Source organism: Marmota marmota, unplaced genomic scaffold (genome assembly GCF_001458135.2).
Source record: "Marmota marmota marmota unplaced genomic scaffold, marMar, whole genome shotgun sequence".
Lineage (NCBI taxonomy): Eukaryota > Metazoa > Chordata > Mammalia > Rodentia > Sciuridae > Marmota > Marmota marmota.
Window position 1 is genome coordinate 39978519 of NW_026000229.1, and position 19447 is coordinate 39997965.

At 37.9% G+C, this 19447-nt stretch overlaps 1 long non-coding RNA gene across 1 annotated transcript in view; it reads left to right on the forward strand.

Moving 5' to 3' along the window:
* LOC125613315 overlaps positions 1–16436 on the forward strand; it is a 148152-nt gene extending 131716 nt beyond the window's left edge. Inside the window, exons 2-4 of the long non-coding RNA XR_007343842.1 lie at positions 13034–13102; positions 15506–15605; positions 16151–16436. This is a non-coding gene — a long non-coding RNA (uncharacterized LOC125613315). The remainder of the gene's footprint in view (positions 1–13033; positions 13103–15505; positions 15606–16150) is intronic.
* The last annotated feature ends 3011 nt before the right edge of the window (positions 16437–19447 follow it).

The following is a 19447-nucleotide window of genomic DNA, read 5'->3' on the forward strand; positions in this document are numbered from 1 at the left end:
CAATTAATGTATTCCTCAGTTCCTTATACGATTCCTGTGCTGGACTTAAAACTAACAACAGATGTTCCCCCAGGGAGCTTGCACATACTTGTTCATAGCATGTTTATTCATAATAACTCCAAATTGGAAACATCCCATTGGATAAACAACTGGGGAGGTACACTCATGCAACTGAATGCCACACCGGCAATAAAAATAAATGGACTACTTTCTTTAAACAAAGCAAATTGAAGATCTTTACAAATAGGACTTTTGTATTAGATTTCTATTGTTGTATAGCTGCTCAACCTAATTTGTCCCACCATCCCAGATGTGGAACATCTATAAAAACTTAAATATAGGGCTGGGCATATAGCTCAGCTGGTAGAGTTCGCATTCAGAAGGCCCTGGGTTCAATCCCCAGCACAAAAACAACAACAAGAACAAAAAAACCACCCTTAAATATACCAATATATTTAATATAATATCTCATATAATTATAACATAATGATTATAATAATATTTGTTAACATTAATAATTAATATATACAAGGTCTAGATTATGGTTCCCAACCCATTTTAATGTACTCATGTTAATTTCATTGACTTATTCCCAGAATTGAAAACTTGAGACTTAATGGATTAAAACAGCACCTATTTATTAACTCACAGTTCTGAAGGTCAAAAGCCCAAGCACAGCATGGCTGGGTTCTCTGCTTAGGGTCTTTTTTTTTTTTTTTTTTTTTTTTTAGAGAGAGAGAGAAAGAAAGAGAGAGTGAGAGAGAATTTTTAATATTTATTTTTTAGTTTTCAGCGGACACAACATCTTTGTTTGTATGTGGTGCTGAGGATCGAACCCGGGCCGCACTCATGCCAGGTGAGCGCGCTACCACTTGAGCCACATCCCCAGCCCCTCTGCTTAGGGTCTTAAAAGGTTGAAATCAAGGCGATGAGTTCCTTTCTGAGGGTCCTGCAGAACTGACTTCCAAGCTCATTCAGGTTGCAGGCTGAATTCAGTTCCTTGCTGCTTTAGGATGGGTCCCTGTTTACCTGCTGACTGTCAGCAGGGGGCTATTTTTAGCTTCTAAAGTCTGCCTACCTCCATTGCATGACCCCCTATATCTATCTATCTATATATATATATATCACAATACCTTTGTTTATTTATCTTTATTTGGTGCCGAGGATTGAACCCAAGGCCTCACCCTTGCTAGGGGAGTGCTCTACTACTCAGATGAACCCTTACTATATTATTATATAAATAATCAAGAAATGGTAATTGACTATTTCAAGCCCAACTTATTTGGGATTTTAGTTATAACTGTCAAATTACTTCCTAGCAGCATCTAGATTTGTGTTTGATTGAATACTTGGGAAAAGATGTATGTACACCAGAGGGTGGAAATCTTGAGGACCATATTAGAATTCAGTCTACCACAATTCTGAACTTCACCCCTTTCTCAGCTTTGTTAAAGCATTGAACATATAAGAAAAACTACAGTACAGGAATAGACCTGACCCACTGAGTCCAGAACCCTCACTTTAGCCATAGAGCTGGCACATGGCAAATGGGAGGATATCATGGTCCATATGGCCTCATCTTTGGTGAAGGAAAAAAAAAATTCTATAAGAAGTAAAAAACTAGAAAAAAAAAAGGAACCATAGTCCTTAAAAATGATGCAGATATTAATAAATGTTATCTAAGTGTCCATCAATGAGCATGTACTATGCTTGCAATTTGATGCAAAATGTTATTTTTTAAAGTGAAGTTAAAATTCTGTATCATGGTTTTTCATAGTTATCCTTCGTGGGTTGATCACTCTTGATTTTATCTAAGCAATTGACCTTAGCCTTCTTTCTTTTAATAAAGATGATTCAGAAAAATATGTTTATAATTTGAAAAATTACACGTGAAATATTTAATGCTGAATATTATTACTTAAGAAGGACAAACGTATTGGATTAATGATTACCTTTTCATTGAATTAAAAAATATCAATGAGAAAAATTGTACCTTTTTTTTTTTACTATGAATGTGTTAATAACTGGGCACTTTGGAGAAATGGAAGCACTAACTTTAATTTATCTTTCAACCTTTATATGTAGAATACTTGAAACTTTCCAAATTCCTGTACATATACTATGTCATTGAACTCAACAATCCACTTTACCTTTGAGACTCAGGAGTGATGTTATCTGATCAAAGACCCAAAGTGAGATAGATATAAAAATGGGATAAGAACCAATTCCGGTGCTATGCCATGGTTGTTCCTCTCTAGTTATTCTGAGGACAGAGGAAAAAGAGCAAGAGTATATCTATCCTGCGTTGAAAAACTTAGGTCAAGGACTGCTCTTATTGTGGAAATTCAGCTGCATATTTGATAAATGAAAACCTTTACTTTTTTTTTTCCTATTTAATAAGGTATTGTGGATCCCTTACCAAAAGAGTGCTAGAAAAGAGCTATTTAATTGTAGTGCTAAATGAATGAGTTTATTTTCAAACATACACATGTGAATACTGGCAGAAAATTTTTATCTTCAGAGGCATCTTATTGCTCCATTTTGGGTGCAGGGGTTAATATACGCTGCATTTTATCCCAATAATCCTTGGAAAACCAATCTTACCACATCTGCTTTGTCTATCTTGGCATTGGTGTCAAGATCCTTAAAATTGCAGGTCTTGATTTGGGACTGTGCCTGGTGGTGAAATCCTATACAGTTCTATTTCTTTTGTTTGCAATTTGTTTATGGTCTTTTCTAGGAGAGGTACTGAAGCAAAGGAGGGGAAGTTACATCAGATCCATGGTTTTCTTAATTAGATCATTATAGACTCTAAAATAAACTGCCTCTTATGAAATACAACTAAATATTGGAAGATACTAGGTAGTCTTTTTTCCCCAACTTCATGAAAAGAGAACTGAAATCTTTAGCAACCTTTATTGCCAGAGGGCACACATGGTGGAAATTAAGTTAAGCCATCCTTTAATTTATATAAATAATCAAGAAATGGCAATTGACTTTGTTCACAGACCAATTTAAGTCTATTAACATATGCAAACTTTGTGCAACAAAAGTCCATCTGCTTCCTGGACATACTGTCTGCATCTTTCTGATTTCAAACTCATGCAGGATTTGGCTGGGTTGTAGTCAAACATGATCAAAAGTAGATGGTCTGGAAGGCTAAGATGATGGAGCAGGTAATGAGGTTTTCCTGAAAATACCCCGTTCAACATGGTTAAGTTCAAGGAAGTGGAAATTACTTTAACTTGTAATAGCTCATTAAATTAATTCTCCAATTATAGAGGCCTCAGCAATGCAATTCTTAATTAAAGCTGGTGATTAATTCATGGCGCTGATCGGAGAATGGTGGCTTTTGTTTTGCTTTTGAATGAAGTTGCAGACATATGCAATAGTACTGTATTCGACCATCTGGGGAGGATTTCTGGGCAAAGTGGTCACTGTATTTGACAACAAATGAAATAACTTCTCATGTTAATACTCTGAAAAATCTCAAGGTAACTTTTCTTTTACAAGTCTGGAAGCAGAACACTGATAGAAAATCAAAAGCTATAATGCCTATATCCTGTGTAAAGAAATACTCCTGGGATAAGTCCTGCCTGAGCCTGACAACATACTTTTCAACTATCTAGTCTTTGAGATATAATTAAAGTTCATCTTCTAGATTAAGCTTTCTTCAGAAGACCACTTGGTCATTTGCTAATAAATATTCATATCATCATTATGATTATTTTTATTAGCTAATATGAATGGAGAGCTTACCTTCTAGGAACTCTTCTAATAATGTAATTTCATCTAAAATTGTCTCATACAATTGGTATGGGTTACCTCACAGAGTTGGGATTCTTCTTACTCCCCACTGGCCCTCAGAACGAATCTATGATGTAGACACTATTGCTGTCTTTTTCTTAAAGGTCAAACTATGGAGGCTCTGAAAGCTTGAGTACCTTGCCCAGGGACACACAGTTTATAAAAGGAAGACACATGAATGCATTATTCTGTCATGTATAACTAATTAAAACAAATGAAAAAAAAATTTTTAAAAAAGGAAGACATGGGGCTGGGGTTGTAGCTCAGTGGTAGAGTGCTTGCCTAGCACGTGCGAGGCCCTGGGTTCGATCCTCAGCACCACATAAAAATAAATAAATAAAATAAAGGTATTGTGTCCAACTATAACTAAAAAATAAAATGTTTAAAAAAAGGAAGACATAGCTTGTGCAGTGGTGTACACCTGTAATCCCAGCTGAGGTAGGAGGACCACAAGTTGAAGGTCAGCCTCAGCAGCTTAGTGAGAACTTTGTCTTAAAAAATAAAAAGGGCTACAAATGTAGATCAGTGGTAAATTGCTCCTGAATCCAATGCCCAGTACCAAAATTAACTTAAAACACTAAAAGAGAAAAACATAGAACTTACAACAAACTTTCTCTGGCTTTGAAGCTGTAGTGTATTATCTTTGTCTCTTTTCACATTATAGACTTTTTACATAAAATCTTTTATTAAGGATACACTTGTTTTTCAGTGATTACCTGTCAGTTTCTAGCAGAAAAAAAGATGACATACCTGAATTGGGAATGATTCCAGGAGAGTTTATTAACAAAGAGGCTGTTTATAAAGCTGTATTTTGAGGTTGGCCAAAGCATGGGGAGCACAGGATGTTGTGCAGCAACCTGAGGCTAGGAGAGTGGATGAGGTGTTTCTGCACTGAGTACTGAACAGATGAGAGAAGAGAGCAGTTACTAGCTCAGGAAAAAGGAAAAGGAAAAAGGAAAAGGAAAAAGGGGGGGCAGGGGGAAGGGTGGAGGTCATCTGCAAGTCATAGTGACCTTGGATGGAAATCCGTGTCCAGTCCAAGGCCAGTTCATGGGGAAGAAGCCAGGGAAATCCATGCCATATGTCACATTGCTCCCACCCCTCATTGCCTGTCAAGGCTATCATTGACCATACCCAAATGGAAGCCAGTAGAGGAGTCTTGATGATGTGGTCCTCCTAGGTCAGTATAGCAAGGCCCACTGCTAAACTGGGAAGTATAGGAGTATGAAGGATGTGGGAAGATTGCAAGGAGAATCTGAGGGGCAAATAGAAGTATCTAGCCAAAGACATAGATGGAAAATGTGCTGGTAATAATAACAGACCATTGGTTTCTCTGTAAATAAAGATGCAATTTTGAAATATAGTTTCTCTTAGGATGTGAGGAAAATGACTATGAACTTGGCTCCCTTGGACCTATTTATGGCCATTGTGTGGTATGGAGCAACTGTATCTGTTACTGCCAGTGAAAGTGCTGTGCCTCTAAAAGAGTCTCAGCAAGGATCAGAGAAGTGGGTCACCTCCCAGAGTTAGGGTTCCTCTCACTCCTCCGCAACTTCCTTGAGAGGTCACTAGGGAAACAGTAAGTTACCTCAGCATTTCCAGGGAAAAGGCTTGTATCCACCCATTTAGAGAGTTATCTGGAGAGTTTGACTCCAAGGATTTCTTGGTATATTTCAAAATAAAACAAACACAAAAGTTTAAAGAAGAAAATTGGAGGCCAGGCATCTTGGTGATCAGCTATAATCCCAGTAACTCAGGAGGCTGAGGCAGGAGGATCACAAATTTGAGGCCAGACTCAGCAATTAGTGAAACTCTAAGCAGCTTAGTGAGACCCTGTGTCAAAAACAAAATTAAAAGGGCTAGAGATGTAGCTCAGTGGTAAAGTACCTTGGGTTTCAATCCCTCTGGGTTAAAATATATATATATATTTCAATCTCTATATTTAAAAAAGAAAGAAAATGGAAGGAGGATGAATACTAAACTGAGAACATCAAAGGTTTCTGGAGGGGTCCTGGATGGGAAGAAGGACTGCATAGTGTTGAAGGAGGGAGAATAAAGGGAAAAAAAGTAACAAAACTCATTTGTGTTCAGATGGATTATTGCTTTAGGTTAGATTTATTTTTTTTCCCCAGCACTGCAGATTGAAACCGGGGTTTCTCACATGATAGGCAAGTGTTATCCTACTAATCTACATTTTCAGCCCTAACTTACATCTTGAATGTCCCTTAAATGTCTCTGTGTTAAAGCCTTAATTCTCAGGATGATTCTGTTGGCAGCAGGCGGAACCTTTAGGAGGTGGGAACTTGTGGTAGGTCCTTGAGTCATCGGGAGCATTCCCTTGAAGGAGATTGTGGGACCCTGGCTGCTCCTTCTTTCTCTTTTGCTTTCTGGCCATGAGGAAAGCATGTTGCTCCACCATGTATCCACTCCAGAGGCTTAAAGGCAAGGAATCTGCCCAATCATGGGCTGGAATGTTTAAAACTGTGAGCTAAAATAAGTATCTTATCTATATAAGTTAACCATCTCAGGCATTTGTTATAGCAGCAGAAAATTGACATAATTATCTATCCAGATTTTTATTTATTTTGAGAATATATATTGGCATGATAAATATTCATAATTTCACATATTTAAAATTTGTTTTATGCCATCAAATAGTCATAAACTTTTCTATAAACTTAAATCAATCACATTTTACTTTAAGTGCACAGTATTCCAATTTGAATTGTTTCTTCCTGTTTCTCCCTCTTCTTTTGATAGGATGCATTACCCTTTTGTTAAGTTATACTATGAACAATTATTCAGTTGCCATCCTCAGCATATTTGCTGTTGCAGAGAATATTTTATCCCATATTCACTTTCTCTCTTCCTAAAAGATAACTATTACTTCCTTTGTAGCTGTAGTCCACCTACCCACTCCCCTTTTTAAAAACTGTTTGTTTACTCTAGTAGATTCAAAAATATCTGATTCAGACATAAGAATAATAAGATTCAGATAGAAAGAATGACAGAATCTGCTTCTTCATCTGCTAATCCCTTTGGAAGAGGCTAGATATTGTGCCTGAGAATTACACCATAAAACAGAAAAGGAAGTTTTGTTGGGTATAATTAGCAGACTGTGAATGGAAACCTGGAGATAATACATTGTAGTGTCTCACCCTAATTATACATCAAGTCCAAGATACAGCTAGGACCTCAACTGGGAGTGTCAGATAGTGTGTTTTTGTTTTGTTTTGTTTTTAATGAATATCTCTGTTTTTCTTAGCATATTTTTCACTATAAGTATAAAATTGGTGATAACCAAGTTTTAGTTTCCTACTACAAATCTTCTGTTCTTGCAAATTCATTCCCTGCACCTTCTCCATTTTGTACTGTTTTTCTCACCCAGAATTCTCTCCCTTTCAAAGGCTTGCCAAATTCTGTGAAATTCAAGTTCTACTCTCTTGGTGAAACCTGCCCTCACATTCTAGGCCAAGGAGATGGTTCTCAAGTCTGAATGCCTGCAGTGGTTAGTTATATCCTTCCCTTTCCCTTAATTGTTGTATTTACCATATAATTGAAAGTTTATATTAATTTCTTTTAAAAAAATGTTATATGAATGTATTTTGTTTCTCAACATATATAAAACTTATATATGTTTATATATATATTGTTTCTCAACATATATAAAACTTCCATTAGACCTAATATAGTATTTCTTATTATCTACAGGTATTTTCTCATGTTAAGAAGATATTGGTCCAATAAATTCAAATACCATGGTGGATAGAGGGACCTATAGTCAATAGGTGAATGGAACACATAAGTTATCTCTCTAAACTCTACTAAAATAACAGTAAAGAAAGGACAAAGTTATAAATTCATCCTGTAGAGAAAAAAGATGCGAAAGATAGATGCCATCAAAATTCTGAAGACAAAATGAGATGCCCCAAAATTAAATGTACGTGTAGAAAATGCTATACAAGGAAGTAAGTAGACTCTTGCTAATGAGCCTGAGGCACATTTGGGAACTAGAGGAAGTTACCCTGGAAGTGGGCATGAGTGGAGCTGAAAATCAGTTCTGGGAAAAAATCATTTGATCTCTAGATTCTTCCTCAGATCAGTTCAGCTGTGACTACTCCATCTCCCCAGAACCAAGGTTCAAATAAATCTACCTTATGGAGAAACTCATCAGCAAGTCTTTGAATTCCAAAATACAAGAAATATCTGAGGATGTGTGTGAAAAGCAATATTAAAATTTGGAGAATTAATGATAGTCTGTGTTCTGAGGAGTGTGAACTCCAGTTTTCTTCCCTTACATGGCACATAGAACCTTGCACCCAGACAACAAGTGGAGGGATTATTCTCTGGGAAATCTGACTGGTTTAGCAAAGAAGACCTATAGGAACCGGCATTTTATTACCCTATAAATATTCCTGGTCCTATAGTAAAAGCCACCAGTTATCAAACCCAAATTCTTTTGATCAGCTCTCTGGTGCCTTGTTGAAATATGAACAGTGAATAAAAGATCATGAGATGCTTCTAATGTCGAATATGAGGCTAAATCTGTGGGGCTGGGGATATAGCTCAGTTGGCAGAGTGCTTGCCTTGCATACACAAGGCCTTGGGTTCAATTCCCAGCACCCCGCTAAATGGTAACTCCGACAAATATTAAAAAAATAAAAAATAAAAAGATAATGCAGCAAATAGAAAATTTCAGGAAAGAAATTTCTCAGAAAAATGAAAGGAAAAAGTTTTACCATGAAACATGCAAAGGAAAGGAAAATTGTTTGCAAATTAAAAATATAGGGGCTGGGGTTGTGGCTCAGGGCTAGAGCTCTTGCCTAGCATGCATGAGGCGGCACTGGGTTCGATATATATATAAAATCAGGAAAACATTCAAATAAGGATTAGAAGATAAAGTTGAAGAAAAAGAAGTGAGAAAAAAAATGGGAAGGCAAAGATAACATGATTAGAGGATCCACCCAGAAGATCCATCCTCAACCAAAAAAAAAAAAAAATTCATAAGGAGAGAATAGAGAAAATGAAGAGGAAAGGGGGATTATAAAAAGAAAAGTAATATAAGAAAACTTTCCAGAACTGAAAAAAATAGGTCTGTGGGTTGAAAGTGTATACCAAGTGCCCACAACTTTGACTGCAAAATGTTTAAAAAATGAATGCCAAAATAAATCCTGCACCATTGTTACATTTGTGAACCTGTCGGGGTTAAATAGAAAAATCTAGAATTTCCAGAGAGGGGGAGGAAAAATAGTCCCACAAAGAACTGGGAATTAGAATTATTCAAATCTCTCAATAACAACATTGGAAACTAGAAAAAAAAAAAGGAGCAATCCTTTCAAATTGTTGCATCATGTGCAAAAGTTATTTCCAGATTAGATTTCCTCATGAACTCAGAGGCACTCAATCACTGAGCCACATCCCCAGCTCTATTTTGTATTTTATTTAGAGACAGGGTCTCACTGAATTGTTTAGCACCTCACTTTTGCTGAGGCTGGTTTTAAACTCAAGATGCTCCTGTCTCAGCCTCCTGAGTTGCTGGGATTACAGACTTGCACCACGGCACCCGGCTGACAAAAATATGTTGACATGCATGTGACATCTACCTCCCAAGTCAACCTTTCTGAGCTATTTACTAGAAAACATGTTCCACCAAAATGTGGGAATAAAAATGGGAATAGGAAGATGGATTCAGAAAAAAATGGGAATCATCACAGAGGAAAATAGAGTAGTACTTCCAGCATGATGGCAATTGGAAGTCCCAGGATGGCAGTTGTACAGCAGGTGTAGGAGCAAATGGTCCAAGTTGGAGCAAGACAGGAGGAGGCTTTTCAAGGAGTTGGTCCAATATGGGGAGGGAGGAACTTATTTATGGACTATCTGATGTGTTTGATTAATTAAGAATTTTATAACTGTCACAGAGCCGATTATGGAATAGTGAAAGACACACAGAAAACCAAAATAGTAACCATTAGTAACTCTATAGAAACAAAAGTTTTGTAAGAAAGAAAATACAACTAAACTGTACTTACATGTCTTATCTGTGGATGATCTTTATATGATTATAATAATGTAAATACTGAAGGTTGATTTAATCAGAATCCTTGTATTGAGAGAATGGGAAATATGTGTGCATACATACACACAGGTAGGGGTTTATGTAAGAGAGTTAAATTCTATCCTTTCCAATAGGATGATAATAGGTCAAATATGAAGGAGAAAAACAAACAAAAAATGATAAAAGAAAATTATCTAGAAATATGAAGCAAGGGTTGGGAATGTAGCTCAGTTGTAAAGTGCTTGCCTAGCATGCACGAGGTTGTGGGTTCAAACCCTGGTGCTGCCTAAATAAATAAATGGAAGAAGAAAATGAGCAACTAAAAATACGAAGTAAAAAGCAGAAGAAATACTTGGAATTGTAGAGAATAGCTCTCTGTGTTATTTTTTATTTAAAAATTTATGGTGTGATGTGACCTTTTATGTGATCTGACTCATATATATATATATATATATGTTTTTTGGGGAAAATAATTTAATTTTTTATTTTTGACCAGACTCTTGTAAAGAAACAATGAAGGGAATGGCAGTATGGGGCACATCCATAAGGAAGATGACAGTGGGAAGGAGGCTGAAGGAGGCTGGTGAATAGCTGAATGCCAAGAATAAATTCCCTCTCTTCCCAGTGTCTTTTAACAAATCCAAGCTCATAGGTGTGTGCCAGTTCATGGAAGATCAAGAAGTGTAGAAAGTGGTTCCCTGTGGACAGAGGTGTGTCTTTGATGGACACTGCTATGTAGGGCAGTATGAATGGAAGGGGAGGTTCTTCCTGAAAGCCTTATCCATTTTGATATTCAGGCTTTGGCAATGGGTAGACTTGTGGTTACATGGCATCTCCAGGGAACATGATGTCAATACTGCATCCTGCTTTGAATTGTATTCCCTGTGATGGGTGTGTAGAAAATTCAAATGATTACAATAATAGTCTGTTGCAAACTACAGAGAAAAATCAGCCTCTTGCTCATTATTCCAGACCTGCTAAGTTCTCAAAAAGACCCCTGAACACAATTAGTAGCTCTGATAATTGTTCATTGTCTTGATATTACTTTATTGCCTTTCAAACTGTTAAGATTCTGCATTATCTGCTCAGGCTGTATGATTTCATCAGAGTGTCTCATGAGGGTTCCAATCCTGAGAAGGGTTGCAATATCAATGGCATGCCAATAGTAAAATCTTGTTTAGTCTTGCATTTTTTAGAACTGGAATTCTTCTCCTAGGTATTTCTGGGATATTAGCAATTAGTATATATATATATGTGTGTGTGTATGTATTACATTTGTGTACACACACAAAGTGTATGTGTTAGAGAGAGATGAAAGAGAGAATGAGAAAGAGATTCAAACTGGCTATTATTTTTTGTTTAGTATGACACCAGTGACCTACCATCTGAATAATATAAGGTCCGTTAAGAAAAACCATACAGCCTATTGTATAAGGGTGTTTAGTATAGAATTCCTAACGAGGTATTGCAAGTTGGACAATTAGTCAGAGTCAGAGACTCTGATTCAAGTCTTTTAATTAAAATCAGAAAATGTGAAGCTGAATGTGGTGGCATATACCTGTAATTCTAGGTATTGGGGAGACTGTAAGTTCAAGGCCAGCCTCAGCAACTTAGTAAGACCCTGTCTCAAAATAAAATTAAAAAGATCTGGGCTCCATGGTCGAGTGCTTGCCTAGCATATGTGAGGTCCTGGGTTCAATCCTTAGTACTACAAAAATAAAAACAAATGAGTAAATAAAAATAAAAAGAGAAAGGTCTGAACATTTGGAGGAGTCTTTTATTTTGGGGGGAGGGCCTTAATTTTTTCTACTAAGGATGGAGTTGAAAATTATTTTAGCACTGTTTATGCCACATTGTAAAAGAGCAATAATAAATGTGAAAACACTTTGAGACCATGGGGGGAAATGAACAATTGAGTTGAGTGTGATATTATAATCTTGGGAACAAATTCCCAAATATTTCTAGACTTCTTTCTCTCCTTTTTTATTGAATATTTAATTCAACTCAGGAAAATAAGGGAACCATATATTTATTGCTCATTTACTCACTTAGTATATGTAAGGTATTTGTGCTCAATACATTATGTACATTAAAATTGAATACACACACACACACACACACACACACAATCACAGTATTTTGTTGGGTGAGAGGCCACTTGTAAAGTAATATTTCTAACTGAAAAATTCCTAATTGATTCTTTTAAGTATCTTTAATAACAAAGTATAATATACGTAAGAAAAAAAGTATGGTTGGCACAGTGGATGTACCACTTTCCTGATTTATTATCAGCTTTTCAAAATAGGAACCCATTTTCCTTTTAAAGCGGAAATTTGTGCTAGAGAAGACAAGACATATCTTCTTTTATATCTGATTGATCCGGCCTGATTCAAAAACCATACTGAAGCAGTTCTAATGGGAAAGGATGCGAAATGTAAGGTGTGGCTGATCTGCTGAGCATCTGCTTTTTGATAGTGCTGGTGGTGGTCAAAAGCTTATTGATTTCCATCAGAGGAAATGAGCCAGCAGGCCTCAAGATGCTCTCTTTCTATGTTTAATGCGCTTTCACTATCACTCTTGCATGAATCCCCAGAGCAGAGCTTAATAAGGCCTAGTACATTGTTTTGGGGGTTGTTATTTTGAATGCACATTGGAATTTAAGTGACACAAGAAGTGCCCAATTTAGCAGGAGTGTGGTTTGAATGCCCCGGAGGCTAATTTTGTTGTTGAATATCAGGTAAATTAAACTCACTTTTGATATTCTAATTCCTTTAGAGACTTCCATAATTGGCACCCAAATAGTTAGAAAGAGTGAAAGAAGCTGCCAATATACAAGCAATTTCCCCCTGAATCCTGATCTCCAGATTTCCAAAGAAGTAACTACAAAGCCAGACATGTAGACCTGCTTGATATTGCCCCTGAGTCAATATTCCTCCAAAGGCACCTTGCAAATTAGAGGGTCCTTTCCCCCACATAGTTATTATAAGAACAGACTTCTTACAGCCTCAAAAGAAGTAGAACAGTAGACACGAAGGGGGCCTTAAAGACTCTGGCATAATGTGAGATTACTTATTGCTGTTCTTGGTGTAGCCTGTGTCTCCTGAGCCCCCCCAGTCTACTGATTTCTCTACTGCACCAATCTTTTTAATATGTATGTATTTTTTCTCCCAGGAAAGGACACTAGAAGATATAAGTTTGCAAGTTAATGGAAACAAATATGGAGAGAAAAAATTCCCAAAGGTAAGCTAATGGTTTTTCTACTCATCAATTTGTTGAACTTCAGATTCTAAAATGTTTTTCAGTAAGAGGAATAACTACTCTTTTCCCAGCCCAAATGACTCTCTTTCTAGGAGATGTACCCCTGCTCTCAGGTAGTAGAGCCCCAGAAGCCATGCTGTACCATGAGACCTGTCCCTTCATACCTCCTTTGGTGCACAGAGTGCTCAACCATGATGGGTCTCTCTGGTTCTTTCTCAAGAGTTTCCAATTGGGCTTCAGTCAGACCATGCTGACCAAAAGCCCAGTTGCAAGTTTATAGCTTATACATGGAGAAGCCAAGAAGGTGCTTCTGCTGAGAGGCAAGATAGAAGCACAGCTTCAGAGAAAGGCAGAAATGGAAACCATGGGGAGGGAAGGAGACAGAAAGAAAAAGGAAGGGAGGAAAGAGTGAGATAAAGCAAGGGAGGGGGAGAGAGAAAAGGAGAAGGGAGGGAAGGGGAGAGAGAGAGAGGAGAGAGAGAAACAGAGACAGAGAGAGATATAGGGGGAGAGAATCAGTGATGTAGATTTTGAGAATCATCGTGTATCTGACTCTGTCCTTATGAGTCCTGTTTTCCCTAAACTTGGGATCCATGAGATAGACTTATAATAACCCTTCTTTATTTAAGATGGTTCAAGTGGACTTCTATTATTTATAATGAATAAGACTTGCTAAAACAAACAAACAAACAAAACTTCTTTAAGGTGTGTGTTAAGTCCTTGTTGGGTGATTCAGTCACAGTTACCAGAATGTTAAGCCGGTTTCACTCTGAGGCTTTGGGCTTCTAATAAATGGCTGCAGCTTTTCTTGGTGAAAGGGCCTCAGATCCACCTTTTAGATCTTAGACTGGAATTTTAATGGCTGGAATCATTAGCGTTTAGCTTCTGTGGTGAATTTCATTTTTTAAAATGTGATTAGAGTTTTAGATCATCACCTTTTCACTCTAGGGAAGATTTTTAGGTAAGTATGAGTCTACACCATCCCTGTCCAATTGTTCTAAACCAAAACATTTGTCTGGAAACAATGTCTTTGTAGTTCACTTATAGGGGTGGCATTTGCTTTTGTAATAGCAATGTCATTTCCAGTTTTTGTGGTGATGAAGATATTTGGTGTCTGGATTAAGGGATGATGAGCAGATCTGTCTTGAGAGCAGAGATCATTTTTAGGGAGTTCCAGATGTGGGTTTTTCTGAAGCGTCCTAGAGAAGGAAGGTAAAGTGATGATTCAAAGTGAAGACAATGCACTTGTTATATCGTGAGCTCTGAAAAAAAATATTGGTGGGTGGATATTTCTTTGTTTTATGAGGCCGCTGTCATTACATTTTCCACATTAGTTTCCAAATTTTCCAACAGAAAAACAGAGCTGCCTATTGTAGGTCAGGTAAACCAGCTACCAATGTTCTGTCCGCAAGGGCAAAATGAAGGTTGTTAGTTCTTAGCATTCCAGACTTAAAATATCAGTCTGTGGAGAGAAGCTTATGGAAGCTAGCATTCCTCTGGGTTTCGAGAGTCAATACCATTAAGAACCAAGAGGTGATGGATTGCATAGTTTTCCTCTCTTGCCTTTCTTTAAGCAAGACCAGTCTTATAAGTGGAATTTCAAGTGACCTACTGGGAAGGTTCTGTAAGATTATTAGCAAATCTTTAGCAAAGTTTCGAGCAAAAGGAGCAAACCTAATGTTAAGCAAGTTAATCATTTGATGGTGTGATGTATTTGGGGGGACCCAGGAAGGATCCTTATCCCCAAATATCTTCCCTACAAGCAATCTACATGTGATTCCATAATTAGAGATTCAATTTTGGCTTAAATAATTCTTTATTTACACATAGATAGCCTTAAGGGAATTAACTATGAAATTTATGTCAAGCCTATCAATTCAAAAGAAGTCACTTGAAGACTATGTATCAGAACTGGGGACTCTTTAAAATCACACAATCCTCCTGGGAAATCTGATATAGTCCGTAACTGTTCCCTTTTCCCCCTAGTATTCCCATGTGCCAGATATCTCAGGTAAGTTGGAGGATTTGGGATAATAAGATTGAAAACTACTGATAGAGCCTTCAGGGTGACTTTCTGGAATTGCTTTCTTCAGTTACACCTGAATAAAGTTAAAATATTAAGGAACTGTTATGGCTTGGATATGAGGTATCCCCGCAAGCTCCTGTGTTAGTGCAGGTGGTGAAATGTTTAGATTATGAGAACTGAATTTAATTGGTGGATTAATCCATTCACTGGATTAATAATTTGAATGGACTAACTGGGTGGTAACTGTAGACAGGTGGGGTATGGCTGAAAGAAGTAGGTCACTAGGTGTGTTCCTCTGGGGTTTATATTTTATCCCTGGTCATTATATGTTCTCTTTCTGCTTCCCTCCTGCCTTGAAGTGAGCAGCTTTCCTCTGACATGCCCTTCTGCCATGATGTTCCACTATCACTTTAGGTCCAGCACAATGGAGTTGCCATGATGGACTGAACCTCTGAAACTGTGAGCCCAAAACAAACTTTTCCTTCTCTAAGTTGTTCTTGTCGGGTATTTTAGTCACAATGACAAAAAGCTGGCTAGCACAGGGACTAAATGTTTGGATGGGAAGGGAGGAAGACGGTATAACTGTGATACTGGGAGGAGCATCCTGAAGGAGTAATTTTGAAGATGCCTCATGGTGGGCATGCATGGGTGGGGCTCCAATAGAATTAGTTTTGAGGACTCCAGGGTAAAGACATGGGTGTTCAGTTTCCACCATAACACCCAATCGTGGGAGGATGAGAGGGACTTAGAAAGTGGAAATTAGACAGATAGGTTTAAGGTGCTTCACAATTATGCCTGGAGCTCTTACTGCTTCTAACTGAATGGAAAGAATAGTCTAATAGAGTGCTGTCATAGATTTGTTCTGCTCTTGGGTTTTATTTTCCTTCCTGGATACTAACAGGGCATGTTGATCTCTGTAAAAGAAGCAAGCTAGACCCCCATAGTCAAATGGTTTTGATATTTGTTAATTGAATTTAGTCATGTAAACCATATTGCATTTCTAGCATCTTCTTCACGAATCTGGATGCACACTGCTGATTCTGAGTGAGGGGAACCTTGGGCTTGTTAGAGCAGTGGCTTTGAGAAGCTCTTATAATACAGGACTCCAGGACTGGTCTTGGGAGACCGGCACCACCCCAGTGATGGACCTATCTTGAATGTATGCATTTTCTGGAGCAAGACTTCAAAAGAAGCTACAGGAAACAGCTTGGGAGAAAATCCACAGGGTCAAAGGACAAATGTTCAAGCAGTCACTTAATGGCTACTAAACTAATAAACACTTACAACCAATTCTCTCCAAGGGTTCCTAATTTTGGTTGATGATCAGAATCAACTGTGAAGTTTTAAAATATATGAAGGTATAAAAAGAAGGAATGATTTTTAAGCAAATGTTACAAAAGAAACACATAAAATTTCCTTTTCTCTCTCCCGCCCCCATAGATTTGGATTCATAGAGGTAACTATCAATAATCCCTTTAGAAATTTACTATTGATAAATGAACAGAGTAGATATATACATACATACATATAGATATTTCATTAGGTGCCTTTATCTTCATACTTTCTTATTTTTCACTTTAGCAGTCAGGACGTATGTAGTTATTTTATCTCACAAGTCTGAATGGAAGGACTCTCATATGACTTTACTATCTTTTCATGCTAGAGATGTGAGGGAGAGATAAAGGCATACAAGCCATTGGTTCCCTAACTTCCCCTAGAGGACATGTTAAAACAAAGAGTGCTGGTCACACCCTCCCCACGCCACCCAATGTTTCTGATTTAGAAACTACTCATGGAGAGATTCTTAATAAGAAATATAACTTTTTATTTTATGCATGTCTCCAGGAAGGCTTCACTATGTTGCTCTGTGAACTAGCTGAAACTACATGGGACAGTTACAGCTTTTCGTTCTGCCCTGATAGAATCCAGGATGCTTTCTCTGAAACTTGTTCCTTTTGTATATTCTCTTTCTTACAGTTGATTCTAAGGAAGGACAGATTTACTCAATGGTGAGGAAGTAGATGGGGAGTCTTCCCACTTCCTTCTTGGCAGTACTTCCAATCTCTTTCTGTCTTTTTGCAGTCCCTGAAGTAGTTTCTCCACGTGACTAGCATTTTACTGTTTGCTTTCTTCTTAACTCTCCTCTCTCTCACTCTTGATATCTTCCTTCTTCTCACTTTAAGAGAGGTAACAAGTTGAGCCCTTTAGTCTACTAAGACATAGGCTGAGACAGGCTGTTGGAGAGGCTGCTTCAGTCCCCAGGGATTAAGCAGGATGACCTCACTGAAAAAGAAACCACACTTAATAGCTTTAATGGGACTGCTCTTAACTGGGTCACTCTGAACCACTGTACAGTCTTCTTGTTGCAAGTGAATGTGGCAGTTTGGGCCAGAATGAGTTGTCAGGGAGATAGTTTAAATGCCTCTGTCTTTCAGGGATGAACCAATGCCTTGGAATGTAAGCAAAAGGAGGAAATATGTAGTAGGTTGTCTGACATTCAGTCCCAAACCCTGAATCCTATTTCTGGAACATCTAGGGAAATGACATTCTCTCTTTCTTTTCTTTTCTCAATGGAAAATTTGTGGAACACAGTCCTTCAAAATTGAGACTCCATCTGTGTTTTACCTGCCTTTATCCTGAGTTAGAGATCTCAGATGGAGACAGTTGAAACTAACAGTTAAGGAGCATGACCTCAGAGGCAGAAAGGCCACGTCTGCACTCCTAGCTTCATTTGCAGGATTGTTGGGGTCAAATGACAACTTTACACAAGAGCTTATCACAATACTTAGAATACAGTAGACACTTAACACATATTAATTTCTCTGTTAGTATTTATCTTGAAATAGAAGTTGCCTCTGTTAATAGCCAACATACAGAATGCTGGGACATGTCCCCACATATGTGATCTAAATTTTAACTAAATCAAGCCTTCTAGAAGCATTTTTCCCCCCCAAAAAATCTCTTTGACTTTGTGAGTGATATGAACTTTCAGTAAGTTGCTCTCTTCATCTTGTAAAGGGGAAATGGATTTTGCCAACATTGGTAAGTCTTCATTATTAATAGTCATTGCTTAGATTTCCCTCTGGCTAAATCGCTGACTCAATGCTTCTTGTTTTAGAAAAAGGAAGTAGCTGAAAAGCACCTGTTAATGAGCCTAAAGTAACACAGCGTGTGTGTGTGTGTGTGTGGGGGGGGGGCAGAGAGAGAGAGAGAAAGAAAGAAATGAGAGCTAAATCCCATCATTGAGTGGGTAGGAAAACCATTGAATATAAAGATGAGATGCATTGGGTATCCATTTTTTAAAGTCTTTTATTTTCCCTTAAATATGCTCCCCCCCACTTTTGCCCTTAAGAAACATGCAATGAATAAATGAATTTTTACTTCAGTGAAAAGACTTATTTTGGGCCTGCGATGTAGCTCACTGGTAGAGTGAGCTGTCAGGCCCTGGGTTCAATCCCTAGTTCCACAAGAAAAAAACAAAAAATTATTTCCCATAGGTTTCTTGATACATAAAATCATTACATTAGAATATTCATTAATGTAGTAATACAGTTATAAAGTTCTGCTGTGTTACATCAGGTTACATATTGAAGGGATCGAGGGAGGGTTTTATGAGTGAAGAATCTGTTTCATTCCAACTCAACCCTGTGTCCAAGAATAGCCTTTTCTAATACAGTAGGGCAAGCCTATGGCCCTAAAGTGCCAAACAAGGCAGGTGCCAAACAAGGCAGGTTGTTCACCTTTTTATTTGTTTAATCTAATATTCTATTAAAGCACATTTGTGCCTAGAGTGGTGGCACATGCCTGTAATCCCAGGGGCTCATGAGGCTGAGGCAGGAGAATTGTGAATTCAAAGCCAGCCTCAGCAACTTAGTGAGGCCCTGAGTCACTCAATGAGACCCTGTCTCTAAATAAAATACAGAAAAAGGCTGGGGATGTGGCTCAGAGGTTAAGCACCCCTGGGTTCACTCCCTAGAATCCCGCCAAAAAACAAACAAACAAAAAACACACACATATTTGTTAGTTACTTCCTCTGTTCCAGCCTTTGTGCTAGGGAATGGGAATACAATCTAGGGAAAGGCAGGATAAGTTCTACAGTAGAGGTAAGAACAGAGAACTGCAGAAATGGAGGAAGCAATGACTAATTGCCTGTGGTCCAGGAAGGCTCAACCACAGGAACTGACTCCATACCATCTCAGAACAGCACACTCTGCGGTAAGACACCAACTAGCTTCCTGTACTTTGTTTTCTGACTGGCCCAACTTTTGCTTCTGATAGTTTCTTTGGTTGGTCAGTCCAAC